Below are 6873 nucleotides of genomic sequence, written 5' to 3'. Positions count from 1 at the left end.
GAAATCTTTATAATCACTGTATGAAGCAAGTCCTTTTTTTTTCACTTTTATAGATGAAAAAATTGAGGCCTAGAGAGATCTGGTGTCTTACTCAAGTTCACAGAGCTTATAAGCTTGTAAACTCTGAAACCTCAATCTCTCTCTCTCTCCAGTCTCTCTTCTGCAGAGTCACTGAATCAGAGTGATTACAGGAGCTCTCTCTGCTCAGGACAAACATGTGCTTGCTGCAGTTAGAGGACAGAGAGTTGAATATGGGTCCCACCTTGATGTCTGCCATGCTTGTTCTTTAACTTACCTTGATTGCAATCATTTTCAAAAGTACTTCTTTAGAATGTTTTGCTCCCTCTGGCAGATGGATACTCTAATACCCATTTTATAGTCAAAGAAACTGAGCCTGGGAGAAGTCAAGTAACCTGCTCAGGATCAGAAATGAGTGGGTGAATGGGCCTTATTCTTATCCAGGTCTAGGTCCAAAAATCAAGGTATTTCTAAGACTTTGAGGAAAGTTATTAAGGTTTCTCTGTAATCTCATTCTTCACCAAGAAACTTCCATCTTTTTTTAGGAAAACTGTATAGACATTAATGTAACTGTTAAGCAATTTCCAAGATCTTTAAAAAAAAAAAATTACACTATACACACACACATACACACACACACACACACACGAGTATTTATGATAATACCAAGCTAATAATGTGAGTGTCAATTTCCTCATCTGCTAAATGGGGCTAATAATAACCATATCACTAGATTGTTGCAAGAATTAAATGAAGAAAAAATACAAGTAAAGCATCAATGCCATAGTAGCTAAAGGGAAGACATTTGCCCATCTATCATTCCTTGAATGTCCATCCATACTTCCACATATCTCCCTCCCCATCTCTCTATCTGTGAATCACAGAAGTTTGCTGGCAGAATAGGAAGAGACACAGACTGGAAACCTGGGTTCCTGGCCCAAATCTATTACCAGCCCTACGCTACTCTTGACATCTTTCCTGCCAGGTTCTATGACCCTTGTCCATAAAACAAGGGGCTTTGCTGAACTGCCCTTAAAATGTCCAATATTCTCAGAGTCCATACGACCGCATCATTGTTATAACGTGCCATCACCCTATGTGATGGCTACATTCAGTTTCCCAGAGCTGCTGGCCAAAGGAGGAAAATTATATACAGTTCTGTCTCAATGTTCCAGCTGGTTCGGCCAGCCACACATTTTGGAGATATGCTATAACTAGTCTGTTTAGTGGCTGATGAATTTCATAAGATTATTTTATTATGGTTACATAAGCAGTAACTTTTGAACTACTGAGACTATATTGCTTTTGGCATGAAAACTTACTTTGATTAAGATAGGAGTATCAATCTCCGACTATTTAAATCTCTAGGAAGATTGAGAAGGAGATTGGGGACAGCACAACCCTATTTGCATTAATTTTTTTTTTAATGATTCGAAATACCATTTGGAAAATGGTCTTCACATTTATCAACCATATAACTACTTGGCAAACATTTAATTAAATTAAACTCTCATCAAGAAAAGTACAGTAGAAACAGAAAAGACTTGGGAGATCAGCTAGATCTGGTTTCAAATTCAGTGTCTGCCTTAACTAGCTATATTACTTTGGGCCATTAACCTCATTTCTATGTACCTCAATATCCTCAACTATAATATGAGAAAAATGTTATCTAACTTGCAAGGTGGTTATGATAATTAAATGAAATAAAATATGCACAACACCTAACACATTGCCTATGACTCAAAGTGCATGAAAATCAACATGCTTCTAAGAGGAATCAGGATTTTTCTTCCACAGACTGGCTGTTTGCAATCCAGCATTTCTTACCCCAGTGACCACCACCAGTCACCCGGGGGAATGTAAATATTTGTAAGAGTCACCCTTGACACCTTCCGTCCGCATGCACCCTCAGTTTCCTATCCATGCTTCATCACAATGCTCTACCCATTTTACCTCATATATCTCCCTGATCCATCCACCTCCCTTCATGCTCCCACCCTGTCACATCTGAACTGTACTATCGCACTTGAACTGGTTCCCGCACATCCACCCCTTCAGGTGACTCTCTACAAAGTAGCCACAGTGATATTTTAAAAAGCAAATCACAGAAAATTGCTCCTGCCTCTAGCTCCTCAGGGCTCCCTAATCCTCCTATGGTGAAAACTTCCTCACTGTGGTCTTCAAGGCTCTGCCTGAGCTGGTCCCTGGTCACATCTCCAGCCCCATCTTATCTCACCATCCACCTCCTCTCCTGGGCTTCAGGAACACTGGTCTTTCTTGTATTCCTTGAGGGTCCCCGGCACAACGCTCTGGACATACAATCTGCACTTATGCTTGGACACTCCACTAGCCAGCTCCGCAGAAGCCTTAAATCGTGAGAGAAGCCATCCCTCAACCCTCAGGCTAGTTCCGCCCTCTGCACATGCTTTCACAGCTCTTCAGGCTTTTCCCTTCCAGAACCTATCATCGTTTGCAGTTGCATGTCAGTATGATGTTTTTACTTGGTGTTTGTCTTCCCCATTACACTGTAAATCCTATGAATGGAAGGGATTATCTCTATGTTCTTACCATTGTCATCCTGGTACTAACACAGAACGAGGCACAGAGTTGATGTTCAATAAATATTTTTGAATGAATGACTAAAAGTTCTCTCTTCCTTCCCTCTTGTCCCTTGTCCTTTGTCCTCTCCCTTCTCTCCTTCCATCCTTTCTACAAATATTTACTGAATGTCTACTCCATGCCAGTTACTCCATTTGGTAGTATTAACATGGTTTTACAAACTCTGCTTGAATGTATCCAATGACACAGACCTCAGTGGTTCTTAAAATCTTCATTTGTAGACAGTTCTAACTGATATTAATTCTTCTTGAAAACAAGTAGAAATTTATCTGTAAACTTAACTTCTACCTATTTGTTGATGTGGCTTATTTTTTGTATCCAAAATCAGAAACAAAGAAAACCACTGGTATCTAGAAAAGCTCTCGGTATGTGTTTGTTCACTTGGGCCACTATCTATATGGTGAGATTTACACTCTTTTTTTCTTTTTCTTTTTCTTTTTCTTTTTTTCTTTTTCTTTTTTTGCACGGCTCTTACATCTTCAAAAGCATGTCTTTGTGAAGACAAAAGATCATGTATTTAAACATTAGCCTAACTTCAAAAAGATACGCTAAAGGTTAGTTTACAAAGACAAGAAAAGGAGAAGAAAATATGACCAGAAGTTGGAGACAAATTCAGTACAATCATAAATTTACCACATTTTTTGTCAGATTATCTGTCTTTGCCACTAGATAATGAGTTTCCTGAGGGTGAGGTTCATATCTTCACACTGTATGTTCTTATTGGAGCACTTAACACAGTACGTCTTCAATACCTATTTGTTGAACAAATAAAACAATTATGACTGTAACAACAGCCCTGATTCTAAGCTAAATAATTAAAATGATGTTGTGTTCTGTTCTCGACTCTCTATTTTTGATGCCATATGACCCAATAGCTTAAGGTAAAACAATGTCTATCATAGATTAAGCTTTTAAAAGCTAGAGAACAGTGCAATTTGAATGAAAAAAGCACGTGTGTATACAGATAAATGCACAGCACATGCCTAGTCACTGTCTGGAATGGCATCTGCAAACCTTTAACCACCACCGTTCATAAGAATGTGATTTGCCTAAGTAATGCACATATACACATTTAATTCCTCCCCATACAAAACCATATAATTTTTCCTTTGTTTGGGTTTTGGTTTGATCTTAATTTACAGTAAGTATATATTACTGTGTGACTAAAGGAAACACCTCACACAGCTAGTGCACAATTAGAGGAAGGCAATCAGGCTGATAAAGGGTCTGCATCTCATGAGAAATGAATAGCCACGGAAAGAAATGGAGACATTCAGCCCAGAGAGGGCCAAGGAGGAACAAACTATCTTCAAATACTTGCAGGGCTGTGGTCATGCAGAATGGTGCAGGCTGCCCTCTGCAGGACAGAAGGAGGACCACTGAACAGGTGGAAGGTTCAAAGATGCAAATTTCAGCTCTGAGGAAGTTTTTTCTCACCTGTGAGTTATTTGACAATAAAGGGGCTGCTTTACAGTAAAGTGGGTAACTTTGAAGGAGCCAGTTTTGCATTAGTAAAAGTAGAGGTGTCTGCCATGGAGAGTCTGTAAATAGGGTTTGAGAGTCAGTAAATCCCTACATTTGAGTTCAAAATTGTGTTGGTGTGTACATGTTTTCAGAGGAGTGGCTGTATAACTTGCTTCCACTTACTGTAGGGTTGAACAACTCCCAAAGAGGAACTGGATGATTACTTATTACTGACATTAAAGGGATTATTACACCTGTGAAAGTTTAATTGTCTCATCTATACCAACTATGAAAAATTAGAAAAATATAGTTCTGGAGTTTATTGGTTCCTCTTCTATGCAAATTATTTAATTTTTAAAATTAGTTGTTATGGTCCATTGATAACAACCATTATGTCTTATATATGCCTATGTTTCTCCTAGGTCAAGCACAGCTTCTTGTACAAAATAGATGCTTACTGAATTTTAAATAAATACATGAAGAAACAGACTCCCAGGGTAGATTCTTCCCTTTTCACTAATTAACATAGTAATTAAATTTCACCAATAAAGCAGAATTCCACATATGGATATATGATGGCATGATAATAATGACAACAGTTATTGTAACAAAAAATGTTATTGGGCACTATGTGTCAAACACTTTTGTCAAGCATTTTATATGCAATAGCATGTATAATTCTCATAGCAATTACTTAAGGAAAAGGAAGCTTAGATTAGTTAAACGTATTAATACAGCTAGTAAGTGATTCAAACCAAGACAGATACACTATGGCATCTGAGCTCCTAACCTCTATGGAAAATCGACTGAGGGAGTAAGACTACCTGGACTTTGTCCTCAACTCTATCATAGCTGTACAAATAATTTAGGCAAGACACTTTTCTGTCCTTCACTTTTAAAATCTGTTATGTGGAAAACACACTAAGAAAAATCTAGGAGGCATTATGGAATGTTCATGAAGAACATAGACTATGATGACTCATTATGAACACGTTGTATTCTACATGGTTGAACATAATTGTAACACCTGCTTTTAAATCCTTGTCTGCTAATTCTAACATTTGGATCATCCTGGGGTTGCCTTCATTTATTACCTTAAGTAACTTCACATTTTCCTTTTTTTCATATGTCTGTGTCTAAGAATTTTGGTATGTATCCTGCCTGTTGTACATCATAGTTTCTGTGTTCTGTTTTGTTCCTCTGAAATTTGTTTCTGTCATTGTTATTTGTTTATTTTAGCAGACACTTGACTTTATTGAAACTCCAAATTCTGCCTCCATTGCAATGGGCAGCCACTGAAATCTCTGTTCAATACTTTTAGCCTTCATACTTGCATAGTTCAGGGGTCAGCCAGAGATTTGACAAGAGTTTATATGAAGAATTGGGGGCTTCTACTATTGTGTTGTCCTTTCTAGAATTCCCTCTTCCCTACTTTTCAACTTCTCAAGTTGCCCCAAATTCTGTTTTCAGATTCCTCTTGCCAGAAAGATTGAGAGTTTTAGCCCACATGACTGATTGATTAGGTAGGTAGGTAGATGACAGATAGATACATACATACATAGATGATAGATAAATAATATACAAACAAAACTCATCCACTGCCATATCCCTCTTTCAAGTATTGACTCCCCTCCAATTTTGGTTTGCTTTTGTTCAGTCTCCATTATCTTCATATAGTTCATGTGTGTGTGTGTATATATGTATAATACTGTATTACATATATAATATATTATGCAGAATTTGCTATCTGTGGGAAGGTTGGTCCAATAGAAGCTACCCACCAGGAGCATGGACTTTGACATAAGACAGACTTGAGTATCCTCCCCGAACTCTCCAGTAGATCTGAGCATTTTTTGCCATTTTGCTAATAATGGGTGACCTTCTCTGCCCTAGGAAGCCTTTTACTTCTGCTACATTTTACCCCAATGTACAATACATATATTTTCATTTTCTAAGTATGCTAATAATATGAAATAGGTTGTGAAACATTGTCTTCAAAAAAGCTACTTCACCTCCTATAGTATAGCTTGGCTTTTTCCATCAATTAATTGAATTATTATAAGGATTAAATGATAAAATGTAGGCAATGCTAGGTACTGTATGAGACTTTGAACATAGAGGCATTGAATGTATGAGACATTGAGTATAGAGGCATTCAGAAAAACCTTAGTACTATAGTGATGTCATTAAACTTTTAATGATCACTAAATATGAATGGCAATGTAATTATAATTATTTAAATAATATCAATGATTAATAGCAATATAATTATAACTGTGACAGAAGTTCCCACAAAATTACTATCCATAGTTTCCTCGCCCTTTACCTTGTAAGGAAAATGTGCCTACTTGCTGGGTTCCTGTACATGGCTGCTTGCTATGATTTAAATGTATCTTCAAAAGTTCATGCATTGGAAACTTAATCTCCAATATAACAGTGCGGGAGATCAGGCATAATAAGATGTGGTTAGGTTATGAGGGCTGTGCCCTTATGAACTGATTAATATTATCATGAGAGTATGTTAGTTATCTCGAGAGTGGGTTTGTTATAAAAGTCAGTTTGGCTCTCTCTTGTTCTCCTGCTTTCTTATACTCTTTTGCTCCTCTGCCTTCTGACACGGGATGATGCCACACAAAGGCCTTCATCAGCTGCAGTTTCTTAACCTTGGACTTCTCAGCCTCCAGAGTTGTAAGCCAAAAAAAAAATGTCTTTTCTTTATAAACTACCAGTCTCTGGTATTCAGCTATAACAACACAAAATAGACTAAAACAC

Source organism: Macaca mulatta, chromosome 6 (assembly GCF_049350105.2).
Source record: "Macaca mulatta isolate MMU2019108-1 chromosome 6, T2T-MMU8v2.0, whole genome shotgun sequence".
Taxonomy (NCBI): domain Eukaryota; kingdom Metazoa; phylum Chordata; class Mammalia; order Primates; family Cercopithecidae; genus Macaca; species Macaca mulatta.
Note: the sequence above shows the minus strand (reverse complement) of the source record.